Source organism: Triturus cristatus, chromosome 9 (genome assembly GCF_964204655.1).
Source record: "Triturus cristatus chromosome 9, aTriCri1.1, whole genome shotgun sequence".
Taxonomy (NCBI): domain Eukaryota; kingdom Metazoa; phylum Chordata; class Amphibia; order Caudata; family Salamandridae; genus Triturus; species Triturus cristatus.
The window spans coordinates 98658045-98685147 of NC_140592.1; the positions used below are offsets into that span (position 1 = coordinate 98658045).

General features: G+C 47.5%; 1 protein-coding gene and 1 long non-coding RNA gene across 2 annotated transcripts in view; one reads left to right on the forward strand and one right to left on the reverse strand.

The window, feature by feature from the left end:
- Positions 1-25114, forward strand: LOC146797478 (uncharacterized). Its single transcript, XR_014968489.1, has 5 exons — positions 1-181; positions 24032-24094; positions 24236-24319; positions 24420-24524; positions 24873-25114. It is a non-coding gene; the product is annotated as an uncharacterized LOC146797478 (long non-coding RNA).
- Positions 1-27103, reverse strand: part of GRM7 (glutamate metabotropic receptor 7) — a 1767328-nt gene that overhangs the window by 365239 nt on the left and 1374986 nt on the right. The window lies entirely within an intron of this gene.

Genomic DNA, 27103 nt, shown 5'->3' on the forward strand with positions numbered 1-27103 from the left:
TTTCCGTGCCAAGGTATGGAGTCTGTTTTCCAGGTCTAGTGTGGGAAATGTGGTGTCTGTGAAAGATACGTCAGCAAACAGACCGCCCCATACAGACGGCGTCACGTCCGGCGGAAGCCCAGAACCTCACAGAACATTTTATGGGAGCTGTTGGCTTATTTCAATGATGAGGCATTGACATGCAAGTATCATTTCAACACCTGTATTTCACTTGTATAAGGTTAACTATTTCCTCTTCAAAGGAATTGGGGGAAGAGTGTAAAGAATCAGGAAGAGACAAAAAACATAGAATTAAAAATACGGTGACCTGAGAGTTATTCAGGTCACAGGGAGTCATTTCGGCAATCCATTAAGATAAAATCACTGGCGCTTCATATTCCTTTAGGGAACATTTGGGATCAGAGGCGTGGCTTGGGTGATGATATTATTAGGGCTGGAAAACCTGTAAAATGTAAAAAAAAAAAAAAAATAGTAGAGTAAATGAACTACTTCCTGTTTGTTTTGCTTTCACAGGCTGGGAGTCAGCCGATGATTCACTAACCCATCACTACTACCTACATCGCCCATCAATTAGCCCAACCTTCGTTTCAATAGATCTATGACAATTACTCCTTCCACATCCGAAGCTGCGTGGTCTAATGTGCTCATTGTCAGCAGGTGTTTTTTTTGTTTTACATGCATCATGTATGACAGTGCGCCAGAGGGGAAGAGGCAGCGACGTTTCATGTGATTGTCCTCCTGTCCTTGGAGCCTAGCACAAAAGAGCATGGAGCCGCGGAGATCCGCCCTCTGACGTCATGGGGTCTATTCGTACACGTCATTTCTTTTGCCAGCAAGAAGGAGCTTTGTTTTATTCCTTCCGTCAGATTCGAGCATGCGGAACAAAGGCCCTGTCCTCTGAAACATGTTCCCATGCAGCCCTCTCGCAAGATGCAGAGGCCAGGAACACGCGAGCAGTTCAACTCAGTACTTAAATGGCGGTTTCAAAGGTCACCAAATTATCCAGTGATACAGGAAAATCCTTTGTAAACATATTAAAAACTCTGTGTGGTGTCGGTGAGTCAGCCTCGTTTCTAGAGGTGTACACCCCCAGGCCTCTTTATGTAAATGGCCCTGGTGAATGGAGCTAATGCTGGCTTGTTCGTGCGTTCTTTGCTCCTTCCCAGGCCCTCTGAGCAGTGGCTTGGCTAAGGCACTGCATGTCCTGTAAGACCAAAGCAGAGAAAGAGGCTTGCTTTGTGTGTACAGGCCCATGGCCGAGTCTAGGGCATGTGACACTCGTGCCCCTTCCCAGACTCTATGACCCACAGCAAGAGAGTGATTGGTCTGTTTCAGCTCTTCCTTTTTGGGCAGTGCTTGGCACCATTTCCTTAGTACATAGGATTGCATTTTGGTTGATTAGGTCTCGCCTGACACAGCGCATGCGCTGGTCTGGCGAGACTTATTGAGAGGGCTCCAAAAAGTGCTACCAGGCCAGCCTAGAGCTACAGTGCATGTGGGCGGTTTACCGAGATTACTTTAACTTTCGCGGCCGCACGGCCTCTTTGATGTTTGATCACGATTGCGATCACTTTCACTTTTGAGGCCGCACGGCCGCGCAATAGGTCTCGCTTTTGGGACCTTATAAGTATTTAGTTATGCAACTGTTGCATAGCTAAACACTTATAAGGACCCAAAGGCGAGACCTATTGGCTATGCCAATGCTTGTTCCTTCTTGTTTTCAAGTAATTCAGTTTGTGCTCTCCCGGCTATAATACATGTTTCACAGGCAAAATCTGTCATTTTAATGTTGCATATTTTGTATCTGCTTACTGATCTTAAGCAATGCTTAAGCAATCGAACGAGTATGGGTGGATCAATTTCGAGTAATTTCAATAGTGGGATTTTATCAATGGCAAGATAATGCTACTGTTGGTTGATAGTTTGAGTAGTTAACATGAATAATAAATGCAAAATGTTTGTTGGTGCAAAATTCTACATCAATTCTGAAGATCAATAACCCGCGCATTTGCCCCACTCCCCGCTTTCCATACCTGTATTCCTTGTCATAAATAAGCCAACGTAAACTTGTTCTTGTGGGGGTCATTGTTGGCCGCAGTTTATTAAGAATACACACATATACATATTGCCTACTGTTGTACATCCTGCCATAAATCATTATTGCTGAGCTGTCATCTTGTGTTGTGCCTTGTTTGCATCTCGTTATACATTGCATTTGCGAAAATCATATGTACATTGCACAAATAGCAGATTAGACTGACAGTTCGTTACACAGGTCATTTGCAGGCTTGCATTGTCTCTTGGCCCTACTGGGTCGTTGCTTCGTTCGGTTGGATTTGCCCTCGCAGGGGTGTAGCTTCCGTCGCGGAGTTAGGCCACAACTTGCTACCTTGCCGATTCTTGTTGTGCCCTGCCATCCGGTGGGGGCTGTACAAAAGGGGGTGGTGATGGACGGAGCATCAGAACCAATCAAACACTCACACCCAGTCAACAGATCTGGGTCTAATCCATCACCGTTCTTTAGCCCACTCTGCCACCTTCCATCACCACCCCCTTTTGTACCGCTTTGTTAGCCATAAGTTGGCAGGGTATGCTCAGACGTGAGTCCCTTGCTCACTTTGCCACTGGATTCAAGCAAGCCTGGCTGAAGACGGCTGAAATGCCAGAAACCGGTCCTAGGAAGCTTGTTTCCGGTCCAGGGAAGGCATAGTTTGGCAATTCGGGCTGGACTGTTCCCATGAGGCACAGGGTCAGACTGATTTGCATAAGGCCATGTCTGAACTGTGGTGGCAGAGTGGGCTAAAGAATGGTGATGGATCTAACCCAGATCTGTTGACTGGGTGTGAGTGTTTGATTGGTTCTGATGCTCCGTCCATCACCACCCCCTTTTGTACCGCTTTGTTAGCCATAAGTTGGCAGGGTATGCTCAGACGTAAGTCCCTTGCTCACTTTGCCACTGGATTCAAGCAAGCCTGGCTGAAGACGGCTGAAATGCCAGAAACCGGTCCTAGGAAGCTTGTTTCCGGTCCAGGGAAGGCATAGTTTGGCAATTCGGGCTGGACTGTTCCCATGAGGCACAGGGTCAGACTGATTTGCATAAGGCCATGTCTGAACTGGGGTGGCAGAGTGGGCTAAAGAATGGTGATGGATCAAACCCAGATCTGTTGACTGGGTGTGAGTGTTTGATTGGTTCTGATGCTCCGTCCATCACCACCCCCTTTTGTACCGCTTTGTTAGCCATAAGTTGGCAGGGTATGCTCACACGTGAGTCCCTTGCTCACTTTGCCACTGGATTCAAGCAAGCCTGGCTGAAGACGGCTGAAATGCCAGAAACCGGTCCTAGGAAGCTTGTTTCCGGTCCAGGGGAGGCATAGTTTGGCAATTCGGGCTGGACTGTTCCCATGAGGCACAGGGTCAGACTGATTTGCATAAGGCCATGTCTGAACTGGGGTGGCAGAGTGGGCTAAAGAATGGTGATGGATCAAACCCAGATCTGTTGACTGGGTGTGAGTGTTTGATTGGTTCTGATGCTCCATCCATCACCACCCCCTTTTGTACCGCTTTGTTAGCCATAAGTTGGCAGGGTATGCTCAGACGTGAGTCCCTTGCTCACTTTGCCACTGGATTCAAGCAAGCCTGGCTGAAGACGGCTGAAATGCCAGAAACCGGTCCTAGGAAGCTTGTTTCCGGTCCAGGGAAGCATAGTTTGGCAATTCGGGCTGGACTGTTCCCATGAGGCACAGGGTCAGACTGATTTGCATAAGGCCATGTCTGAACTGGGGTGGCAGAGTGGGCTAAAGAATGGTGATGGATCTAACCCAGATCTCTTGACTGGGTGTGAGTGTTTGATTGGTTCTGATGCTCCGTCCATCACCACCCCCTTTTGTACCATCCGGTGGGGGCTGGGCAGCGAGCGCCGTCTCCGATAGCTACCCCCTTGTGGTAGGCCAACTCACCCAGTCGTAAGGCATCCCAGAGTGAGTGATCCTACACACCACCCTTAGGCCAACTCAACCAGCCGTAAGGCATCCCAAGCTAAGTGGTCCTATTCCGGCGCACCGTCCTCCGGTGTGCCTCTGTACCAACCATTATCCCTGTAGTTTCTCGCCACGCCGCCAGGGAGGCTTCCGTCTTCCTGCGGCGCCCCCTCTCTGTCAGCTCTTTCATTTGCAACCTGCCACTGCCATTGCGCCCCAAAGGTTGCTCCAGAATACACCCATGCCTTCTTTGGACAAGTGTACTCCATCTTTTGCGTAGAACTCTGGACGACCTGTGTGGATGAGGCTGTGCCTAACTGACTCAAACCCATTGGTTCTGCAGAATTTGCTCACGGTGAAGTTCAGTTTTTTCTTGAGTTCTCAACTGCGCTCTGTGATTACCCCCCACGCCATTCGTTCCTGCTGATAAGTTCTGACTATATGATGGTGGTGTCTCGAAACGCTCTGCCCGCCTCCGTCAGATCTCTTTGTATGTCTTGAAGCAGATCATGCCTCCCTCGTTTAGCCAGGTCGTTCCCCCCTAGGTGTATGATCCAGACATCCGGGTGCCCGACTGCCTCTGTCCTCAGTTCAGTGAGCTTCGCCGGCATCTGTTACCATTTCATTCCCGGTTGGCCAAACCTCCTTATGCAGGTGTCCGTCGGCCGTCTTTCTTGCCTGCACCCCTCCTGCCGCTACCAGGTGTGCATTCGAGTCATGAAAGCGTGGCCTACCACCCATACCAAGCGTGGTCTCCATCCTGCCGGAGGAATGATAACAAGTCACTGAATTGTTCGGCCGGGAGGGTGTTGTGACTTTCTTAAATCAGCTGGGGTCTTACGAATGTCCAGTAGGCCTTTGACCGCCATCTCCCTACCGCCTGTATCCCCGCCTCGGACATCCCATGCTGCACGGCTGTCGTGGCGGCCCCTATCGTGAATGAATGGGACCGGAACACTAATGGGGGCAGCCCTGCTTTGCTGAGTGTGAGGCGCATGATCGAGGTGAACTGGAATCTGCTGAGGTGAGTACCGTCCCTATGTTTGAACAGTGGGCCTTCGCCGGCCGGGCGTATTGTCATGAAGGCGATCAAACAGCACACTGCGCAGCACTTCCTGTCCTCGATGCACCGTAACCTTACCACTGCCCCTTTGCCGGCTTGGTCTGTCTTTGAACGCCTTAGTAGCAGCTCTATTTCCCCTGGTCTTGGTGTGACGTCCCCTGCCTGTAGGCAGCCTTCTGCCGGGCCTGCCCTTGCGGGTGCTACCAGTTCGCTCACGCGGAAAGCCCTGAAGAATGCGGTGGAGAAGGCTGCCCTGAATAGTAGGTGCTCGAAACTGTCTTTTGTGATGCCTTGCAGTGCCCCCAACAAGGCCCTCAGTTTTGCGAAGTCTATCGGGCGTCTGGTGTCCCTCCTTGCTCCCTCGGCTCGCCTCCACCCCTTCATCACAGGCTTGGTGCAGTGTGTGGCCACGGGGTCCAGCCCAGTCTCTAGCCTAGAGTAGTATGCCACGGCAGACAGGTGAGCTTGTGTCCATGACCTAGACTTCTGGGAGTTGAATGCCCACCATATGAACTGTTCTGCTGCCCTGCGGGTGGCTCTTATTTCGCCCAGTGACTGGATCCCCCCTACTCGCATCACAGTATTGATGTACGTTCTGTATCTCCAAGCGGCTGCCGGGGTGAGGGCTTGGCTGACCAGATCTGACAAGTCTATCCCGCCAGGTCCCACAGCTGGCCTGGGAAAGGGGTCATTTCCTGCTCTGCGCCGGGCACCAGTTCCCTGAACTTCTCCATCCTTGCGTGGGACAGGGAGTCTGCGACCTCGTTGTCCAACCCTGGCACATGGCGCGCCCGCAGGTCTATGTTGCCCTCCAGCTATAACTTAATCAATCTGCACATTAGTCGGAGTGTATCTGGGCATCTGGCTGTGCCCCTAATAATTGCTTGTACCACCCCCTTGTTGTCGGACCATAGTGTCAGCTTCATGCTTTGCAGTTCGTGCTTCCAGACCGTGAGTGCGACTATGATGGGAAATAGCTTTAAGAAGGTGATGTTTTTGGTCAAGCCTGCCTTGTGCCAGCTATCGGGCCACTCCCCTGCGCACCATCTCTTGCCCAGAATTGCCCCAAAGCCTGTGCTGCCTGACGCATCTGTGTAGAGCGCGATCTGTTTGCTGGTCACCCAGCCTTCCCTCCATATAAGTAAACCATTGAAGTCTGCCAGGAACGTGTCCCACATTGCTAGGTCCTTCTTGGCCTCTGCTCCTAGCCTGACGTGGTGGTGCTTGTGGGTGAGCCCACCTGTCAGTTGGGTCAGTCGCCTGGCGAATGCCCTGCCAGCTGGGATTACCCTGGCCGCAAAGTTTAGTTTACCAATCAGACTCTGTAGGTCCCTCAATGTTGCTTTGTACCGCCCGCGGAGGTTCCAGATTTCCCCCCTTAAATCCGCCACCTTCTCTGGAGGGAGCCTGGATGTGCCAGTGACGGAATCGAGCTCTATTCCCAGGAATGTGATTGTTGTCGCTGGGCCTATGGTTTTGTTGGCTGATAGTGGTACCCCTATGTCCCCAGCCAACTTTACAAATGCTGCTAGGGTGTCGCCGCACTCGGGGGATGCTGCGGGGCCTGTGAACAGAAAATCGTCCAGGTAGTGGAGTTTCCCCCCTAACGGGTGTCTTACGTGTAATGCCCATTCCAGAAAGGTGCTGAATAATTAAAAATAGGCACATGATACCGAGCACCCCATGGGCATAGCTTTGTCAAAGTAGAGTTTGCACTCCCATTGAAACCCTAGTAGGTGAAACCTTGTGGGATGGACTGGGAGTAAGCGGAAGGTGACCTTGACGTCCACCTTCGCCATGAGGGCCTCTGGGCCCGTTGCTCTGACTAAGTCGATGGCATCATCTATTGTGGAGTAAGACACTGAACACACCTCTGCGTTAATCCCGTCGTTCACGGAAGCTCCATCAGGGAATGACAGGTGATGGATTAACCGATATTGCCCTTGTTCTTTCTTGGAGACTACCCCCAGTGGGGAGGTCACTAGTTCCTTGGCCATGTGATCTGGCAGGGGGCCCTCTATCCTACCCAGGGCCCTCTCTTTCTCTAATTTCTTTATGACCACCCCCAGATGCAGCAACGCTGATTTCAGGTTCCTGCTGCTGCCTGGCGGGCGGTGGCCTGTAAATGGGATGGGAAAATCTTCTTCGAAACCATGGACCAGGGTCTCGGCGTCGGTCCTGTTATGAACCGTTGGCTAGCTTGCTCAATTGGTGTGTATTAATGGGGGATCGTGCTAGCCTGTAAGTTTGTACACCCGTTGACCCCCTGTGCCCCCTGCGCCTAGGTCACTGCTTCTGCTTCCCCTTCTTATCCCCCTTGTGGTCTCTCTTGCGCTTGCACCCAGCTGCTGGGTGCCCCCCCCGCAGGATGAGCAGATGTGTTGGAACTTGCACGCTGCCCCATAAGTACATTTGTTGGCTTCGAACTTCCAGCAGATAGCTGGAGTTCCGCTACTGTGAGGTGCCTTCCACGAGCTAAATTGCTTGGTCTTATGAAATGGCCTCCCTTTTGCCTTGTGGGTGGACCCTTGAAAGGACTGCTCGTTTCTACCCACCCATGCCTTGGCCTCCCTTGCCACCATCTCTGGGTATGTCTGCATTTTTAGCCTGAACCCTTTATCATATTCCAGCCATGCCTCGCCTGGGAACTGCCTCTGCGTGTTGTGGATGTTGGACTCATATAGCCACAGGTCGGCTGCGCAGCACGGGAATTTTTCTACTATAATGCAGGCCATGATCCGGAATGCGTCAAGCCAAATATCAAAGTTTCTCTCCTTACGCTCTTTTCTCCTTTCCCTTTTGTCTTCCTCCCTTTTATCGCAGGTGGTCAAGTCGAGCCCCTCTAACTGTATCTCCAGGAGTGAAAAAATATCAATGAACTCCTTCCTCCAAATCCTTTCCTTGACTTCTAGTGGTATGAGGCTAGCTAGCCCTATGGCCCTGGTAGTTAATGACACTGAGCCCTGTGAGGGGCGTGTATATGCGTCGGGTGCCGCTGGCGTGGGAGGTGGGATGGGTGCCGGGGGAGTTCTGCCCCAGGCTTTGGGAGACCCTGTCTCGCTCTGCCCCCCGTGACGATCCGATCCCCTAAGCGCTGCCGGCGCCCATGGCCTGGGTTTATCAGGTGCCAAGGTAGCCCCGAGATCTCTGCCTGGGCCCCCAACCACTCTGGCCCTCCTTTGTCACCTTGTGCCTGCGCGCCCGGTGACCCCGCCTGCATGCCTAAGCCCTGCAGAAACATTGGTGCCATAGTCTTGAAACATTCATGTACAATTGCACTGATATGCTCACCGCTAGTTGCTGTGTCTGTCGACCCCTGCTCGGCCCGCCGCCGCTGTGCTGGCTACAGGTGGCTGAGTCTTCCTTTGGGGGGCCTTCTTAGGTGCTGCTGCCTCTGCAAGCTTGGCTGGCGCCCTCCTCTGTCGCTTGGCCGCTGGTGCGCTGGGCACGGTCTGATGCTGGTGAAGTGGCCCCTCCCCTTTGTCCTCCTGTAGCAGCCAGTCGTGCCCGTGGACCTTCGAAGCCGCATGGATCCGCTGCAGCAGGTCGTCGAGGTCCTCCTGTTGCCTCTTGCCCCTTTTTGCCATCCTTCTGGTCGCTGCAGCTGCTTATTCCTTGGCTTGCCTGTGTGCGGGGTGCTGCCACAATTAAATGCACCAAAATTGCTGCTATCTAGCCCCTTGTGTGGGGTTGGACGTACCTGGTTATTATGCGGGGTGCTGCCGCAAGCGTATGCACCAAGACCCCCTGTTCACGCCCGGCTCCGTTCACAGCTGGGGCCAGTACTCTCCAGATGCGCCGTCTTCGCACAGCCTTTGCTGGGGGTGTCCTCGTGTGACTTGCCGTGTCCCTGCTTGAGGGCCTCCGGGTTCGCGCTTGCTTGTTGCACAGATCGTGCACACGTGACCTCCGCTGCTGCTGTTAAATTATGAGCGGGCGCTGCTGGGATTCGATCCTTTTCACTCTGATCACAGAGGGCTTTGTCCTAATTATATTAACCCACTGAGCTATCAGCGCCGTCTCCGCTACGATCGCTGCCAGCGGTGGGGACGCGAAGCCAAATGCGAGGGAAATCCCTTTCTTAATGTGCTGCCTGTCCCTTTAAGGAACCACCAGGCGCACACTCCATCCTGGCGGAATTAGCAGAACACAGCTTCAAACGAGGACCGCACGCTAGTCGGCGAGGGGGAGATCCAAGGTGAGCAGCCGCCCCACACGCTCGTAACAAAAACAGATCCCGACCACGGCTTTTGTCCGATTTCGACCCAGTTGAGCTCCCGTTGAGGCCGCGGAGACCTCGAGGCCGGAGTTGGGTTCCCGGTCCCGCGGTTGCTGCAGCGTTGTTGGCGCCGGAGTTGGCTCCCGGTCTCTGGCTTCCGTGTTGCAGATTGTCGTGGTGCTGAGGAGGCTGGGGTGGGCTCCCGGTCATCCGCAGCTGCCGCGCTGGTTTCTTTTAGTGGCGAGGAGGCCGGGGTGGGCTCCCGGTCGTCCGCGGCGCTGTTCCGATCGCAGATGGCGTACACCCGGGACTGGTGGCAGGCCACTGCGGCTGGATGTTACTCGTAGCGGCCCTTCATAGAGTCGGGGCTGGTGCCGTTGCCTCGCTTGGTCGCCTTCCGGACCGCCGATTACCTTGCTCGCCGGCAGAGCTTCACCGCTTCGTTCTTGTCGCCAACGATTTCCAACAGTTTTCCGGTGCTGCTCCCCCGTTCCCCAACAGATAGGAGCATACCTGGGTGAGCAGTGCTTATATCCCCCCCGGCCCCCATTGGCCGGTGGGGCCGGCGCCTCTCTGGGGGTCACAGCGGGCGTGGGGGCGCAGGAGCTCCCTGCTCCGTGGCGCGAACAACTGGTTTTGTCCGGGGGCTCAGCGTTAGTTATGGCGCCGGCCCTTTAGGCCCCCTTCAGCGGTGGCCTCTGCTCAACTCCCTGTGAGGTTTTGCCTGTGGAGAAGTGTTCAACCCTTTCATGAACTAATCACTTCTGCAGTGTGTTCATGGCTGTAACAACACTCTCTTTGAAAGAAACTCAACCCATAGTCCTTAAACACCTCTGTCACTCTATCGATAGCATAGGTCAGCTTTCAGTGATCTGAAATGATACCGAAGCCTCAGCACATCAGCGGTCATAGGACGTGTGTATTGATATTTTAGCCTAAATATAGTTCAAAATGTTTAATGATATCAACTTGCTCTTATACCACTTCATACCTCTACAGTTTCCAAGAGCTGCAAATAGCAGAGGCCATTATTACAGAGTGCTCAATTTGTGAAAGAATAAGTGCCAGGGACCAAGGTTTGCTCAGAAGCCGTCTCAGTGGCGCAGCTAGCAGGGGGTGGCACTGTTTTTCGGGTCAGCGAGGTGAGCAAGTTGCGTCTGTCGACTAGCACCATCCCCCTGTGAACAAGTATTCCATTGCCCCCCCCCCCCCATCCCCCGGAACAAGTCGTCTGTCGGCCGCCGCCCCCTGCACGGGCCGGCAAACTTAGTGGCCACCCTGTGTGGCAGTAAGTCTAGCTACGCCACTGCCGCGTCCGGAGCTACCAAATGTTAGGGGTGCCACATACCGAGGCTGCATAGTCTGGACTCCACTTCATGCCCCTTTCATCCATCACCAATCCCTGGCCTTTGACTCACTCTGTCAGGTTTTTTCATCACTGCTTTCTTTCTTTGTCCTTGTTTTTCTGCTTTTCTCCTGCTCCTATTCCCTTTTGAGTTTTTCTTTCTCTTGCTGCGGATCAAAGTCTGTTGAAGAAAAATAAATGCTGGTTCCCAAATAAAAGAGTGCTAGTTGGACCACCGGCTTAAATAAACTAAATAAATGGTGCTCATTTTAGCATTTAGGGTGAAAGGCTGAATTGGCCAAGCCAGTATTCACACATGTGAACTCCACATTCCAGGTGATGTCAGAGACAAGCCTTTCACTCAATGAGCCAACATGCTGTCCTTGTGTTTTATTCCAGAAACAACACAAAACAGGAGAGCTTTCAGGTATTAGTAACAAAAGCTCTTATGTGTCAAGCAAGGACGGACTGGCCGTAGCGGTCACCGGGTAATCCCCCGGTGCGCCGCACGGGTCGGGGCTGGTTTTGGGCCCCTGGGGGCCGTTTTTGCGACTGGGCCGTTTTTGCAGCATAGCTGCAAAATCGCCCTGTAACAGAATCGTCCGAAAACCGGCCCTAGCAAAGAGCTCGGCGGCACCCCCAACCCCCCGCGGGGAGGGGGCGGCGGCCGAGCACTTTGCCAGGGCCGGTTTTGGTTCCCAGTCCGGCCCTGGTGTCAAGGCATTTCCCCATAGACACAGATTGGGTAAAACCCTTTGACACAGCAGACCGTTAGTTCATAATAAGCATCTTAAAATGTTTACTTTTATTTTATGCTGTGTGTCTGGAGCCCGAACATCTGAGTGGTTCTGTGGGTTATGCTAACAAAATATTGTAACCAAAATATCGCTTGACAGATATATTGTAGCTGAAATATTGTTTACAAATATATCACCCCATTGAAAAATCTTTACCCTATGGGATGATATTTTAAACAATATGTAGGACACTATGTTTCTGTTTCTGTATAATTTTATTAGCACGCTTCTTGCATACAAATTTTGGTCAATTTGCTTAGCGTGATCTCTGTAAGCTTTTGAATGAAAATTCACTTGAACACAATTCTCTGCTCGGTGGGTGAGGCATGAGTGGTCAGACCTGTTCCTGAGTCAAGCTGACTTATTTTGCATCCTCTGCACGTTTGTGTTTCTTCATTGAGAACAGCTAATTAGATACCGTTGCAACTATAGTTCAACCAACTATACCCTGGCTCTGCTTCCTAGCATTCAATTATTAGAATGAAGTAGAAAGAGAAGTCACTTTGGTGTCTTCAGCTGAGACCTTGTACTGTGTGCTAATTTAAAGAGCCACTGTCTGAAGGGTGAAAAATCCTATCTGTTAGGATTGCAAAGACCCATAGGAGGCAGGGAGATCCGAGAACGTGGCGAAGGGAAGGAGGAGTCGGGTGAAGCGGTTTGTCACCCGCCCTACCGCTGCCTCCTGGGTGAGTCCAAAACATCAAGAGGAATTGTGTATCATCACACTGACATGAGAGCAGTGAAATGCTAAACCCATTTTCCATAGAAGCACACAGGGCAAACGCAGCGGAGTACCCTGTCTACCGAACCCTCATTCAGTCCGCCTCATTTAAGTCATTAAGTATTGCATCAACGGAGCTCCATTGGCCCCATTGACGGAATACTTCCTCCAACGTCTCGATGGAGTAGGGGACATTGGAGGAAGGACATTACATCATAAACCCTATTTAGGGTGAATAGTGTGAAGTCTTTTTGTTGCTGTCCGTCACTACCAGCAGAAAGCTTGTGGTAAGATATAGGGAAAAAACAATAATGACCCCTATACACTGGAAGAAAACTCCCAAGGTTTGGGTGCAATTAATTGATTGTTTCTCAAAAACAAAGTTCCACTTTGAGAGCTTGTTTTTGAAAAACCGAAAACTTTTGAAAAGTTTAACGGGCAGCTGTTTCGGCTGACCCTGCTGATAGGAAACGCCTTGACAGCGCTTCCTGTCAGAGAGTTGTCCACAGGGCCGACGGGCATCTCCAAATGTGGCATGCGGTGGTCCCTCAGGATGGCAGAGGTATTATCCTCTGCCATACCGATGAAGTAAACTGTGCCATACTATAAATTAGGCCCTAGTGGGCTTATTTGCAAGCCCATTGCGCCATAGGTGAATTTCAGAATTCATAACTGTTTTCTGACTTATGCCTAGTGAACCATAATATTTTCAGGTGTATAGGTCTACTCTTCAAAACCTTTCAGAACTTCATTTTCTCAAGTAAAAAAAAATGTGGATATTTTTCCAGGAAAAATCGACGATGCCTGTGCAAGTACACTTGGCAATGTGGAGCAAAAAAGAGTCTTCTTCCCCTGTGGAAAATTATTTACTCCTGCTTTTAACAAGAGTGAATCTTCACAATTTTTCAAGATGGCAAAGTGTTAGGTACAAGTTTATTACTTAAAAATGAATAAAATGGTTGATGTTCATAAATTCAACAAAGGGTTCCCACCCTGTAAAGCCCTTACCACCTCCATTTAAAGATTTACTTACTCAACTATCCTGTGTGAGTAAATCTATTTACACACTGATGAATTCAAAAAATTGACTTAAAGACTGCCTTTGACCTAGTCCCCCGTGCCCAGCTTTGGCATCTGCTGGAAGACATGGGGATGCCCCCACCACTATTGAATATTTTGATCCGATTACACGAAGATAACTACGCTCAAGTGAGATGGGGGTCCCAGGGGCAAAACACAAATAGGATCACGGTAAATAGAGGAGTTCGCCAAGGCTGTGTACTAGCTCCTACACTATTTTCCCTATATATGAATGGGGTTGTCAGCTATTAACAGGAATTTCCATCTGATGCACCAGCCCTGGCGGGCGATCGGGTCCCTACTTTACTTTTCTCAGAAAACACGCTCCTTATTTCTAAAACGCCAGCAGGGTTCCAAAAGCTCCTAGATAGATTTTATTCCTTTTGTCAAACTAGGGGTTTGATTATAAATACCACTAAGACCAAGCTCATGGTGTTTAATCCCTACAAACCTTTCAGAAATAATTTTAGTTTACAAGGAATACACTTGGAAAAAGTCCCAATGTTCGATTACTTGGGAATAAGACTGGATGAAAAAATGCGATGGAGGTATCACATCGACAAGATGCTCCTAAGACACAAGCGTGTCACATGCACTCTAAGCAAAGAACATCGCCTATCGTCGAGCAGACCTGTGGCTCCGGCCCTGACAATCTATGCATCCAAAGCGGTCAGCTCCGCCCTCTACGGAGCAGAATTGTGGGGCTTTGAAAACACTGAAAGCATCTGCAAGTCCGAGCACAAGTTCCTAAGAGAACTAGTGATGGTCCCTAGAAGCACGCCATTAAAACTACTGTTAAAAGATCTAGGTAGACACTCCTTCAAAGACCTAGCGAGACTACGACCTTTGCTTTTCTGGGCATGCTTATGCCGGACCCCTGAATTGGCCAACTACACAGCTGCACTAACAGAAATCATGGCACTAGATGTCAATAATAGAATCAGCTGGCTGGCCAATCTCAAAAAATCCTTTTATGCCCTAAGTTTTAAGGAGCAATGGGACACGCAAACCCCCCCCCAGTAAGGATGATCTCAAAAAACAATATTGGGCTTGGGTCGATGCTCAAGAACACAGCAACCCAAGAATTGGCAGGATGACGGAAGAGTTCTTTCTCCATAAGAATCGCATGTCTCTTGAACCATATCTTGATTTTTATAAAAACACCACGCGACAGAGCGCTCTATATCCAGTTCAGGGTTGGCTCTCTGCCGGTTAGAGAGCTAACATGGAGCACCCCTTATCAGATGCCTTTAGGGTGCCCCTGTTGCAAAGCACCGGCTGAGAGCATAGCCCACTTTCTGTTTGCTTGCCCCGTCTACAAAAGCGCAAAATGGGCAAAATGGTCAAAACCTATTTGTAGAGATTTGAAGACACGTGATTATTGTACTGCTTTACGTATTCTAAAGACCGACCCGCGAACCCTCTTTGCTTGTGGTGTAGCCAAATATCTTGGCCGTGCCTGGATTGTAAGGTTTAAAAACTTGAGCAAAGTCGAGTAATTAATCACGTCTCCACCATTACTGTCATGTCCTTTTTCGCCACACATTGCACAGTCACTTTATTTCCGCGAGTTACTTCGCAACAAAGGGGGGAAAAAAAAGTCTCCCTTCGACTAGAAGGGCAACTAATGAATTTTGCAAATATTGTCTCTAGATCCGAAGGTATTCTGTATTTGATGATTCCTAACGTTGGACGTCTTCTTTTCTATTCTTTTAATTGACGTTTTATATTTTTTAACTTCTTTTATTAACTGATGGATGTAATAATAGAATTGCTTTCAAGATACTGGATATCGAAATAAAGCTATTTGAATCGAATTGAATTCAAAAGTAGTTTTGGATTTGATAAAAAAAAAAAATTGCAGGAGCAAGCTAAATGTACACTCGAAATTACACTTGAATCAGGCACATTGTCTTTACCACGCTTGGGAAAAAAACCCTGATGACAATTCTAGATGATGTTTTACAAATAAAAGTTCAAAAATAAAAAAAATCCTCATTAACTTCATGCATTTACCAGAGATCCTGTGTTTGCTTATAAAAAATAGAAACTTTTTGTCTTCTTTCTATACACTTGTAATTTCTGAAAGAATCTCACAGACCTTTTGCAAATATAGAACAGCGTAATGCATTTTCTTACAAAACAACCAGGCAACCATATTTCATGGAAATCGTTATCCTTGACCAAAATACCCCTGGACTTTAAAAAAGGGAGAACTCATCCTGGAGTTCACCAGTGGACATTTGCACACCCCGAAAGAAGCTAAGATAGCACAGTGCAGACTCATGAACGGCCTGAGCGAAGCAAAGGCCAGTCTGAGTTTCACATCCCAGGGTAACACAGCATCCAGTTAAACTGACCATCAATAGACTTGCACACCCCTCTTGGGTATCCAGAGGTCTGCATGCGCATAGACGGTCGTCTGGTGAATCAGGCGGTAACCATGGCTACTCTCTGTTCTAATTCTGATACACGAGGAGCAAACAAGAATCGGACAGCTCAAGCCATTTACCTAATTAAACATGAATGTGGACTCTGCCAAAGGAATAATGGAACAAAATGAGCCTCCTGTGCAATGCAGCTGTAAAATCTGACAGGAGCCAACAGGGCAAGCTTCAGGGGCACAGAGGAGCTGTTTGTGTATTCCCAGCATGCTCTCCTCTGTCTGGCTCGTGGGATGTTTCCTGCCACTTTGGGCATAGAGGGGCCAGGATCACAGAGGAGGGGTTGTAATGCTGGCTGGTGCAGTGTTTTATTCAGGGGCATGAAGGAGCTGTCGGTGTGTTCCCAGCATGCTCAACTCGGTCCTTCTCAATGAAGCTTTCGCGACACTTTAGATCATGAAGAGCCAGGATTCTTGAGGTGGTCTTGGAGCAATGAGAGTTTTACAGGATGTGTCGGGTGTGGAGGAGATGTTTGTTTATTGGCAGGATGCTCATCTCAGACTGTCTCAAAGAATGTTACCTACTATTTAGGGTCAACAAGAGCCAGGATTCTTGAGGTGGGCTTCTAACGCTGAGAGGTGTCTCATCTCTGTCTGTCTCAAAGCATGTTACCTACTACTTAGGGTCAAGAAGAACCAGGATTCTTGAGGTGGTCCTCTAATGCCGAGAGGTGTCTCATGTCGGTCTGTCTCAAAGAATGTTACCTACTATTTTGGATAAAAAGAGTCAGGATTCTTGAGTTGGTCTTCTTACGCCGAGAGGTGTCTTGTCTCGGTCTGTCTCAAAGAATGTTACCTACTACTTAGGGTCATGAAGAACCAGGATTCTTGAGGTGTTCTTGCAACCCTGAAAGTTTTATGGGCTGAGTCGGGCATGGATGAGCTGTTTGTTTACTCCCGGGATGCTCATCTCGGTCTGTTTCAAAGAATGTTACCAACTACTTAGGGTCAAGAAGAGCCAGGATTCTTGAGGTGGTCTTGTAATGCTGAGAGTTTTTTGGGCTCTGTCAGGGCACGAAGAAGCTGTTTGTTTTTCCCCGAATGCTCGTGTCTGTCTGTTTCAAAGAATGTTACCTACTACCTAAAGTCAAGAAGAGCCAGGATTCTTGAGGCGGACTTGCAACGCTGAGAGTTATATGGTATCTGTCGGGGCATGGAAAAGTAGTTTGTGTATTTTTAAGCATAATCTTAGTCCTTCTCCTGGATACTTTTCCACCACTTTAGGTCTTAAAGAGTTAGTTCATTGGGGAGGGCTTTATTAGAGGCATGGATGAGCTGTTAGTGTATTCAACACATAAGGGCCACATTCATACAGGAGGACTTGTAATGCTGACTGATGGACTGTTTTATGCAGCCAGTGTCCGGGGTATGGAGGAGCTGTTGGGTGTATTCCCAGAATGCTCTGCTCGGTCTGTCTCAAAGAATGTTACCGTCCACTTTTGGGTGAGAAGAGAGAGGATCATTGAGGCAGTCCTTAGGGAGCTGTGTCGGGCGTGGAGAAGCTATGAGTTTCCCCGCATGCTCTTCTCAGTGTTTCTTGTGGAATCTTTCCCACCACTTTAGGTTTTAAAGATGCAAGATCTTCCTGCTTTAAGCTTATGCTTGAGTGTGCTGGGCCAGGGAGGAGATAGGGGGCTGCAGAACTGTTATAAACAACCCTTTCTAAATTCTTACTACTTTGATTTCCCTAATACTTTTCTAGAGATTCTTTCCTCCTTCATAATTTTTGGGCCAGGAGGGAGATGGGCGTCTGTGGAACTGTCACTTTGCAACATGACGCTGCTCTTCCGAGCTCTTGTTGTGGAGCGTTTGTTCGCCAGTGTTCAACACATGATATATTGTGTGTGTCAGTGGCGTAGCTAGGGGGAGCGGTCTCCCTTGGGTGGCACTTTTTTGGGGTAAGCGCAATATCAGTATTATTTTTTCTTAATTTCATTATCTTTCAGCGTCGTCTGTCGTCGCGCCCCGCGCTCATCAAGGTCTGTCACCAACATCCCTCTCTGGCCTCCCACCCCGGCCCGCCCCCGCTCTTTCCTGCACCGACCGTCACTGGGCGGCAAACTCAGGGATTTTCCCGGGTGGCAAAAGCTCTAGATACGCCAGTGGTGTGTGTATCCGTGAAAGCCGAGCTTCTCAGAGCGAATTTCCTTCTGCATAGTTGTCATAAACGTGACCCTAATAATGCTTGGTCGCGCATTTGGAATTGATATGTATCTGCTGCGCACCTGCCTGCTGGCTGTTTGCCATAATCTACTCACTGTTAATTATCAATTGCTTTTGGGGCACTGAATCCATTGGTGCTTGCTCCCATTGGAATGTTCGGTTTTATTGTGCGCAGAGATATTGAAGAATGCGTAGAAGGATGGGAAGGCACCTGCTTAGCATCATAAGGTGTAGATCATTTAGACGATGGCACATCGCACAGTGAACAGTTGCAGCTTCATCCTGTAAAAACTGGAAAAGATTTTCAAGGCAGCTTCGCCGCCGACCCTCCCAGCTTTCTTCCCGTCCTGTACTTCTCCCTCCTATCTGTTTGGGTCTTTTCCCCTCTCTTAGGGGCATATTATCAAGCACATTAGAAGCCCATGTTGACACCAGAACATGGGCTTCTATGGGAATTCTCTGCGGCATATTATCAAGCCCATTATCGCCGCTTTAGTGGCAGTTTTCTGCCGCTAATGCGGCGATAATTTTAACTCCGTTTCTTGATAATATGCCCCTTAATTTCTAACCCTGTCACATTTTCCTACTAATTTCTCCTTTATGTTCCCTCTTTTCTCTATTCTTTCCAGTTTATTGTGCATTTTCTTTCTCTTTCCATCTCGTTCCCTTCTTTTATTGTGTCCATTGTTTAATTTCAGCCACTGGTTGCAGGCGGATCAGACAAGGACAGAAAATGGACGGAGATAGCAAAAAAGTGTTGTACATTTACACATTTTTTTAAAGACTAGCTGTATCGGTTTTTTTGCAAGGCATGGGAGACTACAGGCATTTGTGTTTGCTGCAGGCAATGTTTGTGGTATTATCAGAGAAATCAAAAGTAAAAGATGGCCCACCAGGCCATAAAACAGACCAATCAGCTGATACACTTATCTTTGAGACCATCCTTTTGAGCACTGTCAGATTGCCCGATAGGCCACTGGTTGCAGATGGGGAACAATTGGACTCATTTTTCTGGAATGGTACATATAGTGAGATGGAATCAAGTCTTTGCAGTCATGGTATTCGGCACGCTGTCATGCAGTTGCGCGGGCTGCAGGCTTCTGAGTAAAGCTTTGTGCCCCGACACTTAAGCACTTATTGTGCCCTTGTCTTTCGCTTTCCATTTTTTACTCCTCCAGTTCTAGCTTGCCTATTTCACGCTTTTCTCATTTTCTCTTTCAACTCCATTTTGTTTTAATTCTTTTTTTCTATTTTAATTTCTTCCGCTCTCTGCTTTGTTTATCTCTGTTTGACTGCTTTTGGCACATGGCTGTTCATGTTTCTGCCTTTACCAGAACTGTCAATTATGGGGCAGTGCCAGGAGTAGCAAGAAGAGGCCAATACCTCCACCTATCACTCAATCAAAGACCTCATGAGAATAGTCGACGATTGAGTGTTACTTGAGATTACATTAATTTACTGCATTAAAGCGTCCTTACCCCGAGGTTTGTAATTGTGAATAAAAAATAATCATGTATATTGTAGACACATAGGTGCCGATTACGATCCGGTAAAAAACGGGTACGAACCGTCAGTCGGAGCGTATTCTCCGTCCGACTCGTACCCGGTTGTAAACCATTACAAACATGGAATTACGATTCGCACGGAAACACCATTTCCGTACGAATCGTAAAAAACACCGACCGACGAAAATATGCATACGAATGTGATCCGGGAATGCTGCGACGTGACGTCGGGACGCTTCCAGGCAGCGTTTCACGACCCAGGAAGTACAATTCGAACCGACAGCAGTCCGGACGGCAATATTTTTACGGCACCCAAAAAGTGCCGGAAAAGCGAAGTACGGCACGAAACGACCAGAGTAGGTGGCCCGGTAAGCGCCGTACCCCCCCCCAGCCCCCGCATGTATGCGCCGTACCCCCCCAGCCCCCGCATGTATGCGCCGTACCCCCCCAGCCCCCGCATGTATGTGCTGTACCCCCCCAGCCCCCGCATGTACGCGCCGTACCCCCCCAGCCCCCGCATGTACGCGCCGTACCCCCCCCAGCCCCCGCATGTACGCGCCGTACCCCCCCAGCCCCCGCATGTATGCGCCGTACCCCCCCAGCCCCCGCATGTACGCGCCGTACCCCCCCAGCCCCCGCATGTACGCGCCGTACCCCCCCCAGCCCCCACATGTACGCGCCGTACCCCCCCAGCCCCCGCATGTATGCGCCGTACCCCGCCAGCCCCCGCATGTACGCGCCGTACCCCCCCCCAGCCCCCGCATGTACGCGCTGTACCCCCCCAGCCCCCGCATGTATGCGCCGTACCCCTGTGTATGTACACCCGAGTACGTGTCGAACCCCCCAATGTATGTACACCCGAGTACGTGTCGAACTGTACGTGTCGAACCCCCCCGTGTATGTACACCCGAGTACGTGTCGAACTGTACGTGCGAACCCCCCCGTGTATGTACACCCGAGTACGTGTCGAACTGTACGTGTCGAACCCCCCCGTGTATGTACATCCGTGTATGTACACCCGTGTACGTTCGAGTCGTACCCCCACCCGTGTATGTACAGTGCGTACCCCCAGCTACGCGCTGGGGGTACGCACCGTACATACACGGGTGGGGGTACGACTCGAACGTACTCGGGTGTACATACACGGGGGGTTCGACACGTACAGTTCGACACGTACTCGGGTGTACATACACGGGGGTTCGACACGTACAGTTCGACACGTACTCGGGTGTACATACACAGGGGGGTTCGACACGTACTTGGGTGTACATACACGGGGGTTCGACACGTACTCGGGTGTACATACTCGGGGGGTTCGACACGTACTCGGGTGTACATACACGGGGGGTTCGACATGTACTCGGGTGTACATACACGGGGGGTACGGTGCGTACATGCGGGGTCTGGGGGGGTACGGCGCGTACATGCGGGGTCTGGGGGGGTACGGCGCGTACATGCGGGGGCTGGGGGGGGTACGGTGCGTACATGCGGGGGCTGGGGGGGGTACGGCGCGTACATGCGGTGGCGGGGGGGGGGGTACGGCGCGTACCGGGCACCTGTTTGGACGTCTCCATGGTTGCTATAGGAGTTCGGTGCGGACGGTCTTTTTACCATACGGTTGTACATTCGGACGCCCGGGATGGATCGTGATTCCCCAGTCGGACTTCGCTTTTCACGTTTGTACGGTAAATCGTCCGAGGACGTGTCGGACACTTTTTCCGACCCGAGGACGTGTGGGGAATTATTCCCAATGCGACTCGTATGGGCTTTTTACCATGCGAATCGTGATTGCCAGTTTGTACGGCACTTGTACGATTCGTACGGTAAAAAGACCGGATACGAGTCGTATGGGAATTTTTTTTACCGGATCGAAATTGGCACCATAATGAATATTCCGGATATATAAAATCGACAACATTTTATCTTAAATACGATTTTTGGTTAAATAAACTACCCACCCCATGCTGTAACTACACTGTCTGCAGTGCTTAGTTTGTAAAATAATAAGCGCCAGGGCCCAATCCTTTGCTCAGAAGCTGCCACCAGGGCTGCAAAGGTCATGGTGCTGAATACCAAGGGTGCATAGTATTGGGTTCCCTTCATCCGTCTTTAACCCATCAACAGACACTCCCCGACCCACTATCTCACTTCTGCACATTCTTTGCCATCTCTGCTTCCTCCCCTTGTCACTGTTTTTCCATCTTTCTCTTCCTACTTCTTTCCCCCTTTTTGTGTTTTTCTCTATTTTGTTCTAGGTCAAAGTGCGATGAGGAAAAATAAGTGGTGGTGCCCAAAAATTAGTGTTGGTGGGACCCACCTGCAAACAGTTGCTCAAACTAAGCACTCACAGTGTAGAAGAAAAGCTTGAAAGAAATACAATGATTGATTGATTACATTGGCTTTCTCCTTTCAGTACCTTGTGTGTACGTGTGTGTGCACGCATGCGTGCATCGGTGTGTGGTAACCTTATTCAGTGGGTGCAAGTTTGCGTGTGTGTGTATGCATGTTTGTGTGTGAATGGGGTTATTTTATTGAGTGCGAGTGTCAGTGTCAGTGCCCGTGCATGTGTCTCAATGGAGTGCTACCCACAATGCACATATTTTGTAAGTACAAACTTTGTACTTCAGATATCCCCATTGAAACCACTTCTGTGTAACTTAGAAAACCTTAAATTACAACTTACTGATCACTTGTCTAATTGAGTCATTGAAACAGGCGCTGATGCTTTCGGTGCTTCTCTGTGAGCGGCACGCGCATCGCTTTTGCCTGCACAGCATTTGCAGTGTCATTGAAGCTTGTAGTGTTGCTGCTTGTCATTCAAGGGAGCCTTACCCTGCTGCTGTCAGTGCTGTGCTTGTTCTCCTAATTCATTCATTGTTTCTTCTGAAAGAGCTGCCTTAGCGCTCTCTACTTGAGGTATGTTTGCATTGCTCCTGATCAAGCTTCAGTACCTTTCTGTGTCTGTGAGGATGGGTAAATGGGTGCTCTAGCATTGGTCTTTTGTTTCTGGACACTTTCTTTATGCAAGGTGACATTTGGATCTTTTTTTTAGATCAAGTCATTTAAAATCACATTTCACCATCAACAATTACATAGTTGCCAACTTTTGAAAACAAACTCCAGGGACACTTTGCAGCACAGCTATCAATTACTTACTTGAAAATGTACCACACCCACTGCCTCGAAGCTTCATCCACTCTGCCCACCCCACATAATTAGCATAATTTAACTCCACCTACTGACCATAGCACAGATTATAGGGTCTACTCAATAAAGAGAGAATTGCAGGGTATTGAGAAGGGAATTTCAAAGTTAAGGTCAAAGTAGCTGAGTTAAAAAAGTCTCTCATTCAGCTGCATTGGATAACTTTTCTAACCCAGCTTCTTTGGCCTAATGTTTGAAATTGCCATTGTAATTATCCCTTTATTGAGTAGGCCATTATTGTTGGAACTGTCCCGGGATAGTGAATTTCCCGGGACAGTCTCCAACTTGCCGGGACTCTCCCAGCAAAAACGGGACAGTTGGCAGCTATGCATTTGTTTGTATCTTTGAGTGTGGAAATGTGCCCTGCGCTCAGTATGAACGGTATTTCTCTTGGTGCTGACCCTCTGTTTTGCATGGGAGGAATAAGCTAGTGTGTTTTTGAGGATTTTGTCTAAGCCCCTTCTGTAGCGAACACTGCAAAACATAGCTACCTGTATGTGCAAGGCAGGCGATGGAAAAGACTTGACCCAAAACCCAGCAGTATATGATTGGCCGCCGCATTTACTAACGTCAGAAAACCCAACCAAAAATTATTTGAACATCTAGTTCAATCGATAAGGCGGTACAAAATAATTAAACAAAGGAAATAATTTAAATTGAAGAAGAATTGCAACACACTTAGATGGACTACCGAGGATAAATATTGATATAACATTGGATATTATCCATTATAAGATGACCGCCGGGTTTACATGCTCTGAAGCAATAGTTTTACAAACAGCAAAGGTAAAAGTCCATGTGCATCTAATTAGATTGTGACGACAATTCAAAGCGACGTGTACATGTGTATTTAAAAGCCATCCACACTAGCTGCCCTGTCACGCATTGACGACGGGTAAGCGATACGGACGGTCGCTACTTTTTTCAGCTCTTGAGGTAAGCCTTTATTTAAAAACTTAATGATTTAGGAATAATTCGTGCAACAGGTTTATCTCTAAAGTAACTTTAAAGTTTTCCCTCTAAAATTACTTATTTTAAAAAAACTTTTCATATTTTGAATATACTTTCGACTCTATATGTTGAGGAGTTAGTCTCCTATTAGAAATCTGAAAGACAGACGTGTAATTATCTGTATCGACTGATTGGTTCAGTTCGTTTATTTTAAACAGATTAATGCACTGGTTTGGCGGTAACAAACACCCCAACTAAGACGGGAGAGTTGAAAAGTCCCCATATAAAGGTATACTCTTATAATTAGAATTGTGTGAATATTTTTTTAGATTTAGGTCTTTGAATATGATTATCTAATGCTTGAGCGTTTTTATATGCAAATTACTAAATTTATAATTTGTTACAGATTGACAAGATATTCAATTAAAACTAGTGAAACCTCAGAAATTTACTATGACGTTTTACTAATTTTAACTAAGGTGAGGATTTGGGTATAGCTTTATGAGTTATATTTACGAATTAATAAAAAACGCCCTACTGAAATTGGAATTCTTATGTTACAGTGTACCCGCAATTCTGAATTTATAACGCAACGTCCGTAGAGAGGGCCATAAGAGAAATTTCAGGTGGGTGCTTGCCCCCCGTTTTTTTCCAGCAAAACTAAATTTGCAATAAGCCTGTTAAACAAAATCTATATCCATTGTAGCATAAAGTCCATACTGCGAATACAGATCCCAATGATAATACCATTTTATTACATCCTGTAGATTGATTTGCAGCAAGTTTACTGCTCAGCAGAACCGAGAATAAGAAAAATGGTGCCATATGATTAAGAAATATAGACCGCTGAGGTTTGTTTTAACTATATGAAACATAGTGATACTCATTCCGTATAGAATGACAAGGAAAATCGCGGCAAATATTTTAACAATATTTTTTAATTCCCCTCAGGACAGACCACATTGCTATTAAAATTCAAACAAGAAGATTGATGGGTCTGGCTATCCTTGAGAGAATATATACCTCAAATAAGGAATAACAGCATCATGCTTTAAGGTATTTATAACCAATATGCAATGCCCATCAGACTAGTTCTCCACATGGTGTGAGGCAAGCAGGGGATATAAGGTGAAGCTGTCCCACAATTCAAATTGATAATGATGACTAGCCACTCTTTATAGCTTACTGCATATGACGAGGTGACATTATAAAGTAATATAGCTAAAGCTTATCCACCTAAAATTGATTACCAGACACATAGAATTTCCGTGAATCAAGATAATTTATTCCAATAGAAACCTCTTTCCATGACGCTAAAATAATACCTTGTAAAAAGGGAACGTTTTTGATAAATTGCATTTTAACTTGGTTTTTAACATAAGTTTTTTTACATTGTCTGTTTAGATTGTTTTTAATTAATGAACTATTGTCCTGAAGAAGGTGCCAGAAAACCTGTACACCGAAACGCCGCGTCAACAGTTTGTTCTTTTGATTTTTAAAGTGTTTTCTGAAATGTTTTTCAACAATATGTGTATGAATTTATATAAATGTTTTTAATGATGTGAATTAGCTAAACATGTGAAATTCATAATTTTTTATGTATGATATATTGTTTTCACGTATGAGTAGAAATAAATATTCTCTTGATACAACATTCCCTTTTAGAATTTTTTATTTAATATTATTGATTTTCCTATTTGAATATACAGATATTTGTAATTTAGTGACCTGGAAAACCCTGGTTTTGTTTGATTCAGATCCCGGAGTGTTTAATCGTGTCTGTTAAGTTCCCTGAGTCTTAGGTGGATCCGAAATCTATAATTAGAATAGGAGAAGAGAAAGTCTGTGTTGTCTTATGATTGAATGAATACAGATTTTTACTAAATCAGCCTTTCATCACCCTTTCATCCTAAGTATTAAAAGTACGCGGAGAGAACCACAGTAATAGCCATCATGACCTAATATGGCAATTGTAAAGTGTTGTAAACAGGAGGAAGATTCCAGAATTCTGAACAGCTGATCTCCAAGCAGAAAATAAGCAGCAAGAGGGGCAATAAGTTAAAAATATCTACCTCCACTAATCAGCACAGGGAACTAATAACTTATTAGCTTCTGAGGAACTCAAGGGTCTAGAGAAGTCAATAACAGACCAGCTTCTGCTTTAGAAACTCTGGACAAAGTCCAGAAATAAGTGGTACACCACAAACAGTGCATCCAAGGTAGCTGTCACCTCCATTGTCAGCCTATGCAAGACCAACAAATGATGAGAAACATGGTCAAACTTGCAAATGCCCAGAGCCATCTCAGACTAGATATGTTTTCTGATTGAGACAAATTAAAAATGCCAAGAGCTGAGTGTCAAAACATATTGAATGAACACTTGCTTTGCACCACAAAGTTGGGTCTGTTAGCAAATTTTGATCCTTATTAAGAAAATTTCCAGTCGGTTAACATCAATAGGATTTTTTTGATTTAGGTATATGTGTGCCATTCAGTGAAACAATTTTGCAGAGCACCCCAGGGTTCCATCTCTCCGCCATCATCCTAACCCTCTAACACTATCTCTGTGCATGCATACGTACTGATACAGAGACAAAGAACCATCAATACACTGAAGAAACTCACCTCTACCTCAAAATCACCTTCACCAACAACACCCAATGACTTAAAACCAGCCTTGAGCTAATTCAGAGTTGGATGTTTAACTTAGTAGCTGCTAGTGCTCAAACTGGCAATGACTGAATTTGGCTTCTTGGCCAATAGCTTCAAATAACAACGACTCTAAGCTTTTCACTATGACATGAACAAAGATGGTTTAAATCCAGCTAGAAAACATTTCCAAGCTTGTTTGGATTCACTCTTGATTCACACCTCAAATTCAAAGAACACATCATCAGGAAAACAAAGACAGCATGGCATCAGCTCTCCCTTTTAACTAAAGTTAAACCTTTTTTCCTGGAGCAGACTTCAGAGCAACCTTGTATGCCCTCATCTTCACCCACCTTGCTGGAGGCAATAGCCTGCTCAAGGGCCTTGTCAGTATCACTCTGGCACCACCGAAAGGCTTTCTACATGCTTCAAAAAGAATTTCTCATTGAAGGACTGAAGAACTTCAACCACATGTCCCCTACAAGAAAGGAACAACACATGCTCCCCCACCAGACTTAATCATCTTACAAATAAGTTGCTCCATCTAGTGGGCCATTAGAAAGAACACCCAAACCTACCTGCTCAAGAAACTGAACACTTCAGGTGAACAATGTGACACCAGGAATCCTGACACTTCCAAGCTCAAAACAAGCATTGGCATAGCCAATAGGTCTAACCTTTGGGACTTTATAAGTGTTTAGCCATGCAACACTTGATGTTGTTGTAACAAGGATATTGTACTGGATAACTAAACACTGATAAGGTCCCTAAGGCGAGACCTATTGGCTATGTCAATGCTTGTTGATATTAACTGATGAAATGTGCACTGGCAATACTTGCGGTAATGAATGGAATGGAGATATATTTATATAGAGCTCTGTTGACCCAGAAAGGCATCTTGGCATTATAAATAGCTCAGACTATTGGCAAAGTACAGATCACATTACCTCCCCACTGATTCACAGAAAGAAAAGTGGTTGAAGCCT